The sequence below is a fragment of the Choloepus didactylus genome, chromosome 20, assembly GCF_015220235.1.
Source record: "Choloepus didactylus isolate mChoDid1 chromosome 20, mChoDid1.pri, whole genome shotgun sequence".
NCBI classification, from domain to species: domain Eukaryota; kingdom Metazoa; phylum Chordata; class Mammalia; order Pilosa; family Megalonychidae; genus Choloepus; species Choloepus didactylus.
Window position 1 is genome coordinate 28,634,510 of NC_051326.1, and position 12,071 is coordinate 28,646,580.

Consider the following 12,071-nt stretch of genomic DNA (forward strand, 5'->3'; position numbering starts at 1 on the left):
TATATTAAATAGTTAGAATATGCAAATTCATAGAGATAGAAAGTAGATTATAGGTTACCAGGGGTGGGGTTAGGTGGGTGGGTGGTGGTGATGGTGAGGAGAGTGGGAAATTAATGCATAATGGATATAGGGTTTCTGTTTGGGGTGATGGGAAAGTTCTGGTAATCGAGGGGGTTGAGGTTAGCACAGTATTGTGAATGTGATTAATCTCATTGAATAGTATGCTTGGGAGTGGTTGATATGGGAAAGTTTATGTTGTATATATGTTTCCACAACTTAAAAAAAAAGAAAGAGCAACTAAAGAGACAATGACAATTAAATGGAATACACGATTGTGGTGGCCCCAGGGCCTGAGCTCCCTCCTAAATGACCCATAACAAACCTGCTTTAGCCAAGGACAAAGGTCAAGAAAGTAAACAATCTCCCTGGAGGGGGAAGAATGTAGTCATGGATGTAAAAATGACATTGATTGTATCTTAGTCTTAAAAACTAATTTTAGTAAAACATCAGATCTTAGGCTCCTTTAATGATTATACTAGAGACCCAATGTCCTCATACTATCTGGAATGTCTTTGTTCTAAAATCATATGTTATACCGTGCACACCCCCGTTCCTTGTGGAGCTCTAAATCTCTGGACCGGCTGCCACCAGAGAACTCTCCTGTTCAAAAGTCCCCAAAAATTTATGTCTACTTCTGTGCCTGCTGTGTTTTTCAGTCTTGCAGCAGCCCCAGCCTGTGATCTGCATGAACTCTGGGCCCAGATAATAATCCTGGACTAGAAGTAATAATGGAGGAGAAAAGACCCAAAAGGACATTAAGGCCCATATGAAAAAATTGGAGTATAGACTGTAAGTTTTATTTCAATGTTAAATTTCTTAAACTTTAGAACTACACTTAAGGTGGTTACATAAGTGAGTATCCTTGTTCTTAGGAAACATGGAAGTATTAAGTGTTCAAAGAGCATGGTGTATGCAACTTACTCTCAAATGTTTAGAAAACAGATTAATAGATAGATAGACAAGATAGTTAGAATGATATGGCAAATGTGGCAAAGGATGGTGGATCTGGGTATCTGGGTAGGGGGTATGTTGGAGTTTGCTGGGTGGGTTTTATATTATTTTTGCAACTGTCCTGTAAGTTTGAAAGTATTTCAAAATAAAAAGTTAAAAAAAGAAATTGGTATCATATAGACAACGTTCTCTGACCACAAAACAGTTAAGTTAGAAATCAATGAATAAAACAATAAGTAGAAAATTCTCATGTTTGTAAATTCATGTGTTAAAGAACAAATCATAAAAATCCTGTATCTCCCCCCCCAAAGAATATGTCTGTGGAAGGAGCTAAATTAGAGAAACACTGTCCTAAATGCGTCCCAATTTTTACTTTCTTTTTTCTTTTTCCACTCTTTGAAAATTTAAGAATCCTTTCTCATGAAGTTTAATTTTATGTTCTAGAATTGCAAGATTATGTTCATTTCCTTTTGTGATATCTAGTATGAATACTTTCCTTTCTAATGAACAAAAACTCATAGATGTTGATTCTGATATTTTTGTTAAATTATTTTCCATGTCTTAAGCCTTTAAGAAATGGTATTAGTGTGAAACATACAGACTTAAAACTTTATCATGTATGCCCCCTGTCATTATAAATAAAGACATGTGTTGCTGTCACTCATTGGAAAGGACTGGAGATGAAATAAATAGTCATTATTCACAGACGATATGATTGCATACATAAAAATCAAATGATTTTAGAAAAATTATTAGAATTATAAGAGTTCAGCAAGGTGGCTGGATGTGAAGTCAATGTAAAAATACGTACATTGACATTTACTAATAAAAAAGCAGAAATCAGTTTAAAAATATAACTTCAATAACAACACCAAAAAATGAAGCACCTAGGAGTATATCTTTCAAAATATGGACAAGACCTCTAAGGGTAAAAATTATAAAGCTTTATTGAGAGTCATTAAAGAAGGCCCGGAACCTTTAGTGTATATGGTATAAACTCTGCCCCTGCATATGCAGGAACTGGTTTTCTTCTACTTTAAACTTTTTCAAGCCACAGGCTACTCTCTCCCCCAGTAGAAGTTGCACCAGCAACATCAGGCAGGATTATCATCGATGGCCTGGTTAGGGCAGGCAATTCTGTACTGGTAGTGGTCAGTGCAGTCAAACCAGAGAGTCACACCTCCAACCTCTTTCTTTTGTTGTCGATGGTGTTGAGTAGTTGGTGAAGATCTTCTTATTAAGATATTCTTATTAAGATCCTTCTTATTAAGGAGAATTCCCTGGTTCAGATGGTTGGTGGGTACCAGGCCCAGCTGGCAGAGAGTTACCTGAAATGACCCTATTTTGGTTTGCCATATCTTTGAAATGCAATATACTAGAAACAGACTGCCTTTTAATAATGGGGATCTATTAGCTAACAAGTTATAATTCTAAGGCCATGAAAATTCCAAATTAAGGCATCAACAGGAGGATAACTTTTCTGAAGATAGGCTGCTGGTGTCCTATCTTCATGGAAAGGCACATGACCAGTGTCTGCTGGTCCTTCTCTCCCAGGTTTCATTGCTTTCAGCTTCTGGCTCCAGTGGCTTTTGCAGCTCCTCTGGGGGCTTTTCCTCTCCAAACTTCATTGGGTGTTTTTCTCCGAGCTTTCTGGCTTTTTCTGTCCTTTATCCTCTCACAATGGACTCCAGTAAGGGGATTAAGACCCACCTTGAATGAGGTGGATCACATCCAAATGGAAATAACCTAACCAAAATGTCTCACCCACAACAGGTCTGCACCTATAGGAATGGATTAAGAATCCATTAAAGAATATTTTACTCCTTTTCTGGGGTACATAACAGCTTCAAACCAGTGCAGGCCCCAAGCTTCATGCTGCTTTCTTGAGAAGGCCAAGAGAACTAGGGTTTACCTAAAAACCTTCTTCATTGTTTTAAAAATACAGAATGCTAAAATTTCCATAACATTTCATTGTTTGCAACCCTACATCTTTCTAACATTTTGTATTTGATATACTAAGAAGACCTCAAGATTTTACTTTTTAAAAATGAAGGAACGGTCACATGATTCAAATTCTCTAGAAAGACTATAAACTGGTCTGTAGATGATGTTCTTCAAGCCCACATTTAGAACTCTGGACATCCTGTTGAGAACAAACTGGATGAACAAAAACCTAGGGGCCAACTCACCTAGACATGGACTGATCACCCTGGAGACAACTTCCATCATTCAAGAAAAATATCTACATTAAAAAGTGCTGAGTGGCCTGATGGAGATTTTATTTTACTGTTTAAAGAGAAGTAAGTTTACGTGTTTAAGAGAAATTTATTATAATTCACATGGCCCACCTTGTGAGGATGGGGCAACAATCATGGTCTCTTGGTGACGAATGAAGTAGAGGAATCACAATCAGCTAAACTTATGCTCTGAATATGCTTCAGGAGTGGTTTTCTCTTCTTTTCCCTTTTTCATTCTTCCCTTCCCATTCTCTTTGCCTCCAACAATCCCACAAATCTATCAGATTTCACACTGGTGCTTTTTCCCTCATCACTTTTCAAGCATCAAATACTCCAAACCACTGTGTGATTTGCCCTGGTGCCTTTGCGTTGAGGTCTTGCAAAGTGTGTGGGTGCAGGATCCTGCACTCCCATCAAGCATGAGATTTACTCAGGATGTGCCTAAACCATGATTGTACCTTAAAAACTTTTTCTTATTCTTATTTTAACGAGGAAAACTATGCTGCCTTCTACGAGTGTATAAATGTTTTGGAGAATGAAGTGGAGTGGATCATTTGACTTCAGATGAATTCATTTTGGATAAAGAAAATACACTCATTGTCTTCTTACTGCTCTTACAATGTCTTCTATCTGTAGAGAATCAAGTATCTTGACTCTTTACCATCCAAATTGAGCCTTCTTTTGGGCAGAAGTCTATGGGACTGTTTAAAAAAATTGTCAGCTCAGCCAGTGGGGACAATGACCATGCCTTTCCATCTTTTGCTGGCTAACAGACATCTTGCTTCTCAAGATTCAGTCAATCAAACAACACCGATTCTCCCTTCACCCCATTATAAACATAGCTCCCACACATCAGTTGGTGTAATTGTCTCAGGAGGACAGTCTTGCGTCTCACTTAGCAAGCTGTTTTGCCAGAGTCACCTTTGTCCCACTACCTACTCCCTTGCTGCTTGCTCCAGAGAGACCAATTTATTACCCCCTTCAAGTAGCTTCTTCAGCTTTTGAGCTTTGTTTTTAATCTCATATTATTCTTTTGATGAAGTTGCAGGCATCTTTATAGGCAAAAATAATTAACTTTTTAATAGCAAGATGATGAAAATCATGAAGGTGTAATCTAATTTCCCTCCTCATTCTTGTGGGCTTTGCTGTATTTTTTTTTTTTTTTTTTACCTTATTCTTTTGTAACTACATGATATTGTGTAGGGAAGGGATTTAGTTTTCAGTTAGCGAACAGAAGTCACATCATGGCTCTGAGGTTGAACTATGGGGATGAGTCATGAGTTAGGAAGTACTTGCAGCGAAGTAGCTGAATAATGGAGAGAATGGTTGTGGTTCTCTCTAGGAAAACTTTAAATACAAACCTTCAGGAAGAGAGCAAACCAGCTTCTGCCTGCAAAACTTCCTGCCACCAACCACGCTGCCTTTCAATTTTTTTTTTTGTATTACTGACCTTCATTTTTTATTTAAATATAGTGATATTTTTTAAAGAAAAAAAAAAACAAAAAAACTTTACAAAGCAAATATTTCACATAAATGTAAACATGCATGTCTACCTCATAATTAAGCAAAGTAAACTTTTAGGCATAAGATTTTAAAAATCATTAAGGGACAAAACAACGAACCCAAGACAAATAAAAGGAGCAACAAACACATACATTTCATAACGCTTCAACTGTTCTTGTCTTCCAACCTACTGATTAAGGCCTGAGTTGAGAAAATCCTACGTTCCTTGACAAATCAAAACAATCAATTTGGCTGTAGCTAATACACATCCTCATAACAGACTATTTCTCTTTCAAAATAATGCAATAATTACATCACACATATACAGACATCCTACTAAATCAGCCTCTCAAATAGGGAAGTAAGGACATTGGAATTTTCAAGTTTCCCTACCACCAAACCACATATACATTAACACCACATGTAGAAAAAATGATTCTGCTACAGAAATAAAATAATTATTGAGTGGTATTTTTACAAATCTCTAGTTTATTTGTATTACATTTCCCCCAATCACATCTTTACTGTGGCTTGCAATGGCTCCTCGGACACTTTGGACTTAAATCTTCATACCTCACCTAAATAATCCACAGTATGGTAGACACTGGTTAGAGCAAATAAACAGTAATTTTAACAATTCAGTTAGACTTCAAAATCATGAATGTCAGCATGGATAGTTTTCAGCTGTCTCTAAGTACCTGGAATGTTTTCTCTGTCTGTGTCTAACCTCTGGACTTCACTGGTCGGTGTTCTGTCTCTTTCATTGCTAGGCTTTAAGCCTCTGAATGTCTAGTCCTGTGGACACCTGAGGGAACAGAGGTGAGAATGATAATTCCTGCTTTTAGAAGGTTCACACCAACCAGAGTTCAAGCAAGAGGAAGGTCAGTCCATACACAGGACACTCCATATGGACTGAGATGAACAGAGGAAGGGCCCCTGAAGATGGCATCTATGGAGCCTCAGGAGTGGAATTCGGAGGGGGAGGAGGAGAGCCCTGCGGACTGAGGAAGTAGATTGAAAGAAGGCACAGATGCAGGAAGGCCAAGATGTCCAGTTTGACTGGCTCAAGAGGACTCATGAGAAGTAGTCTGTGAGGCCAGATTCTTGATTTTCAAGAAGAGAAAATTCCTTATTCTGGTGGGTAAAGCTGGGCAGATGGGAGAAAAGAGTACCACTACAGGATTTGTGCAGAGACCAAAACTGAAACTGTGTTGAGATTAACCATGGAGTCAAGTAGGATGGATGAAAGGGGAGAGGGTCTGAAGCTTGGTGCTTGACTCACCAAGCCCAGTGCCACATGAAGGCACTTCCTAGACAAGAAAACATCTTGACCTGACATGCCAAAATCAAGACTTTGGGAGAAAAAAAAATAAAAGAGAGGCTTATATAGATACTTTTAGTTCAAGTTCCTAGAACCTGCCCCAGATTGAGCAAGTTAAGAGCAGTGAAACAATTCCCACATCCAGTAACAATTAATGTCTCCCAATCATGACCTTTACCTTCCCTGAACTGATGTCATTACCAAGGAATTATAAATCAATTATTAATTCAACATATAAAAGTTCCTACATGCCATTACATCCCCTGAAACCTCCTGATGGGCTAAGAATCCCACACATGGCACTGGGGTATACCTATGACCTATACTTGGGTAGAGTGGTGTGAGTGTACTGCTGGGCAATGGGCCCCCACCTCCTGCCCACATCCCCAGTGAGGATCACCGTGTGGATGAAACAGATTGACTTTATATGGGCAACTCCAACCAAAGCCCTGTGCCGGTTTGAATGTATTATGTCCCCCAAATGCCATTATCTTTGACGTAATCTTGTGTGGGCAGAAGTATCAGTGTTGATTAGATTGTAATTCTTTGAGTGTTTCTGTGGAGATGTGCCCCACCCAACTATGGGTGATGACTCTGATTGGATAATTTCCATGGAGGTGTTACCCCACCCAATCAGGTTGGGTCTAAATTAAATCACTGGAGCCATGTAAATGAGCTGACAAACAGAAGGAACTCAGTGCAGCTGAGAGTGACATTTTGAAGAGGAACTACAGCCAAGAGGGACACTTCAAAGAATGCTCAGGAGCTGAGAGAGGAGCTTCAGAGACAGTTTGAAGATGGCCGTTGAAAGCAGACTCTTGCTCCGGAGAAGCTAAGAGAGGACAAATGCCCCAAGAGCAACTGAGAGTGACATTTTTGAGGAACTGCAGCCTAGAGAGGAACATACTGGGAGAAAGCCATTTTGATACCAGAACTTTGGAGCAGACATCAGCCACGTGCCTTCCCAGCTAACAAAGGTTTTCCGGACACCATTGGCCATCCTCCAGTGAAGGTACCTGACTGCTGATGTGTTACCTTGGACACTTTATGGCCTTAAGACTACAATTGTGTAACCAAATAAACCCCCTTTATAAAAGCTGATCCATTTTTGGTGTTTTACATCCCAGCAGCATTAGCAAACTAGAACAGCCCCCACTTTGGATCATCTATTTCCTTTCTAGGTCCAGAATGCTTCCCTCCACCAGCTGCGCAGGGAGGGGACATGTGTGCAGAGGGACCTGGGGAAGGAAAACTTTCGGGACACAGTCATTCAAACTGCGGACACGGGCTACTCCATACTAATGATGGGACAATTTATCACACATTCACTCAATATGGGAACATTTACTAGCAACCTGCAACAACAGATTTGTTCCAAAATTACACACTGCAGAAGGCGATCTTGTGACTTTCTTCTAGTAGTATACAAAAATGCAAATCAATCTGGAAGTCAGGCACAAACAGTGGTACAAAAGCATGAACCAAAACACCTCACCAAAGAATGTGCTCATTTCACACTGCAGCGCTCCTATCTAGAGTCTAGTTTTTGGAAACTTACTGCTGGCTTGCTAGTTCAGAGAGGTATCTTCACTACACCTCTTTTCCATTCCCCACCTCGACCCCCTCCAAACCCAATGAACGAATAAACTTAGAATGCATCTATGTGGAACTCCAAGCCCCAATATAATTGAATCACATGTGTCAGCACAGTGGCTGCTGGTTTAATCTGCTCATCCAGCCTCAAGTACTTAGGGACTGACTATCTGGGTCTGAATTTGAGCTGGAAGCACCCAACACTTTCGTCTTTTGGAATCCAGTAAAAATTCCAATGTACCTTTAAAGACCCATGTTTAAGAATCTCTGGTTCAAAAATATGAGATTCAAAGGGGAGAACAGTGGGTAAAGCCTGGACTGAAGGCAGGAAGCCTGCTACAACACAGCTGTGTGCTTTAATTTCCTTGTTTGCAAGGGGGTTGAACTAGCAGATAGCTAGGGTCCCACTCAGCTGGCATGTGAAGACTCTTGAAAAAAGTGCCAGCTTGAAATGTAGTTCTATACAGTCTTGTCAGGCTGGGTCAGACAAAACTTCCCTACCACTTTGTATTAACAATTTAAAATGGTTTTAACATTTTTCTGTGATATAGTTTAAGATTTCCCTTCTCTCTATCCCTCAAAGACTGTTTCATTTCACTCCTACAGACCGCTTGGACAAACCGAGGTTTAAATGTAATCACTAGCTTGGTGAAGACATGGCCTCTGAGTAACCTAGACCAGTGTACATTTGTCTGTTTTTCATTAACAATGTTAACCAGACAGGACTAGAATCCTGTTAGGTCTTGTATAGATCTACTTAAACTTTGAAATATGAGATTGTTCAAAAACACATGAGAAAGTCACCCATCATCTCCAAGTTAAAGATTTGAATATGAGAGCTCCAGAGCCTCAAACTCCTACTACCGTCCCTGATCCACAATATATTCCTGTTGATGACAGACTCCATGCTAAAGTCACCTGGTCTTGCAGTGTATTTCGCACAAAAAGGCAGATTTTGAAAGACTCGGCTCTGTTTATCACTGTCACTGCCTGATTCACTCAACTTCAAGTCATTTCTGAGGGTGTTGATAAGCGGGTTGCTTCCTTGCCACGGCTGGTTCCGCTGCTGACGGTGGGCCTGCTGGTGTGGGACTGCTGGTGTGAAGGCTGTGGAGGAGAGGCCTGTCCTCGCCTCCACTGCTGGAGCTGTCGTCATTGCTGCCGGAGGCGCTCCGGGAGTCTGAGGAGCTGCTCCCACTGCTGCTACTCATCTGCTCAGTAAGGTCAACTTCGGCCCTCAGCTCTCTTTTGATGTCATCCAGCTGAGGTTCAGTGGGGGTTATCTTTCAAGCGAGGTTTTGGGTCCAAGTGGAGGCTTCATTGGCATAGGTGGCGGCGGTGATGGCGGCTGCGATGGCTGTGGGGGACGAGCGAGCTGCTGTTCCATTCCAGCCTGGATTTTACTGCTCCTTCAGCTCTTGTTTTCTTGACCTGAATGCTGCTACTGAGTTTTTCCAGCATGCATTCACCAGTGTCATGATTAATAATAAGCACACAGTCTTTCTGATATGGTCGTTTGTTCCCTTTGAACAGTCATTGGCAGCATGGATCAACGGATATGTGGCAGCATAGTTGTGACGTCATCTCCTTTGTGCCAACCGGAAGTTCTCCTTCACAGGAAGTGTCTATGGACGCTGGCTTAAAATAGCGAATGGTGTGGAAGGAGCCCGGGGTCGCTCTTGGAAGCCCTCCTCGAGCTGCAGGCAGTTTTCCTCGCGGTTCCGTTAATGACCCCGTGTGGGCATCGCGCCTGGGTTCACCTTGGAATTTTGCAAAACTCAATGTCATCTTATATTTCCATAAAACTTTTAATCTGCTTAGTTGTAAAACAGTATTTGTTAGAACTTCTTCATGCTTTTGTTCCTCTGCAAATTGTACGCCCAAGTTGTGTTTTGTTTTAAGATGCCTGCCTCCAGTGCTGGGAGTTCAGAAGGCAAGGAGGACTTGGAAGACTTAACGGCTAAATCCCCCGCTTTCTTGGGTGCAAATTGTGCTGGGACTTTGGACCTCCCTTTGCTTTGCCTCTTACTTGCTTGCTCTTGAGAAAGTGGCATCGTATTGGAAGAAAATGTGATTTTCTTTTTTGAAGAAGTAAGCTTTCTTTCTGAAGAGCTCTTTCCCCGCCCCCCAATGGCTCTCCTAACATTGGGTCACCCCACTGATACTCATACGGAGTTTTTTTTTTTTTTTTTTTTTTTTTTTTTTTTTTTTTTTTTTTTGTGCCTCAAACTGGAACCTTCCTGTAGTCTAGAACCTGGGTCTGATTTGGCAACAACACAGCTTCCTGGTGTGGCGTGAGAAGCAGGTGCAGTATAAATAAATGACCCTTTTCTCCCAATCTGAACAGAGGGGCTTGGAGGATCCCTCAGAGCCTGGTGCCAACAAACATGACAAATTCTTTGTCTGTCTTGCAATTTCTAACAAGTGTAACCCCAACACCACTGTGCCATTACAGTCTATTTTGTTCTGTATTTATATAGAGAGAATGTAAGAGATGTAAATATTTATTATTTATGTCTTTACTAATACACAGAAGGCAACACAAACCTAGTTTTATGGTGAAATAGATGCTTAATGTATTTTAGAAAAATATCATATTGTACCCATGAAGAGGTTTAGTGATCACAAGAAAATTCATGCTTCAAAATTATTGTAATTGAGAAAGTAACTGAATGAAAATAATCTTATAACAATAACATAAATGGTAAATTAAAAAAATTTTTCTTGTGAGTGCATGTGCATTTGTTACAATATTTATGTACAGCACATGAGATATGTTAAAACTATTCAATATTTGATAAAGCATAAAAACAAAAATATAAAAAAGTAAAGGAAAATTAATATATCCTTTGATTTAATCTTCCGTGTTGCTATTCTACAGAAATAACAGCATGATTATATAAAAATCTATGTACTATTGCAGAAGTATTTGTAACTGCAAAAATTAGAAATAACTTAGATTTTAATTAAAATACATTTGATACAGCCACATAATAGCATGTAACCATTTTAAAAATGTGGTAGATCAATCTGTATGGATTTGGAAACAAGCTGTTCATGGTATATATTTTAAATGAAAAATGTGCTTGTGTATGCAAATGAATTTGCATGTTTAAACTTAGGGAAGAGTTAGGAAGGAAAAAAAGAAATTATTAACAGTGGTTAAATTTTGGAGGTGGAATTGCCTGGATGGAGTGTACTTTATATAATTTGAACAACAAGTGATGAGATTATGGGTTATTTTGGTATCTTTTTTGTTTTTTAAAGTGCCTTAGCACCATTATTCATAGAGGGTACACTGTTTATAAGAGTTTGACCAATTGAAGTAGTGTGGTGTTATGCTGAGAAGTGTGCACACAGTCAGCTTTGTTTGCGTATAACATTCTCTTGGGCAGCTTTTCAGATTTTGCAACTTAAGGGGTGTTCTTTAGGAGACTTTAATAGAAGGATGGCTGTGCCAAAACATTTGTCTGGAATGTGTGATTCATATCTTATCATGACAACCTTCAAGTGAGCAATTTAATCATGTTATTTTCCCTTGAACAGTTGTTGTTTTGGTTTTACTGCCAAATTTCTTAGTAATATTCTGTTTTATTTTGGCTACTGAGACAGTTTACAGTATAAGTACTTTGTGGCACGCCCTGGTTTTAACAATAAGAATGTCACAATTTATTACCAGGGGTATATATTCTAACAGATTTACAATTTTCCTATTTCAGTGCATGGAAGCAACTAGATTCCATTTCAGATTTATGATATTCTTTACTTTCAAATTCAATATACTTTATTTCCGTGTAAAATTTTAGGAGTGTTCCTGAATGGATTTTTAAAACTATGCTTTTAAAGCTGGATATGGTCCATTGTGTGTTTGTTTTGGAAACATTAGAGTGACAATTTTGTTTATCTAAATTTCGTGTATTATGTCTAACATGTTGGTAGACTCCCAAGGAACACTATGACAATGCTCTAAGCACACACACACACACACACAATAGGAATTTATAAGTTTATGTGAAGTTATGCTTAAATTTTTCTAAGTTTTTGTGATGGGCATAAACAATATGTAAATTTTTGGTACACTGAATGAGTCTCAGTTACATAATGCTAGGAACTATAATTGTACTTTTAGCTGGTACAGTTGCATAATGCACAGGAATTGCATTTTAATATGCTGACACTTTAAGATCCAACATGAAGTGTGAGCAGAGCACAGGGCACTTTAGGCAGTTTTTTTTTTTTTTTTCTAAATAGCAATGTTATAGTTTAGAAACTATGTAGAATCCAGAAAGAGTGTTGAGATGCTCAAGCAAACTAACCAAGTTCACCATTGCTGGCTGGTGGAAACAGATTGGACCATGTGGCTGCTGCTGCTGCTGTTGTAAGTGTATGTGTACAGGTGGTTTTGA

At 39.3% G+C, this 12,071-nt stretch overlaps 1 pseudogene; it reads right to left on the bottom strand.

The window, feature by feature from the left end:
• Nucleotides 1-8,446: 8,446 nt before the first annotated feature.
• LOC119516442 lies at nt 8,447-9,389 on the bottom strand (annotated as a pseudogene).
• Between the last annotated feature and the right edge of the window lie 2,682 nt (nt 9,390-12,071).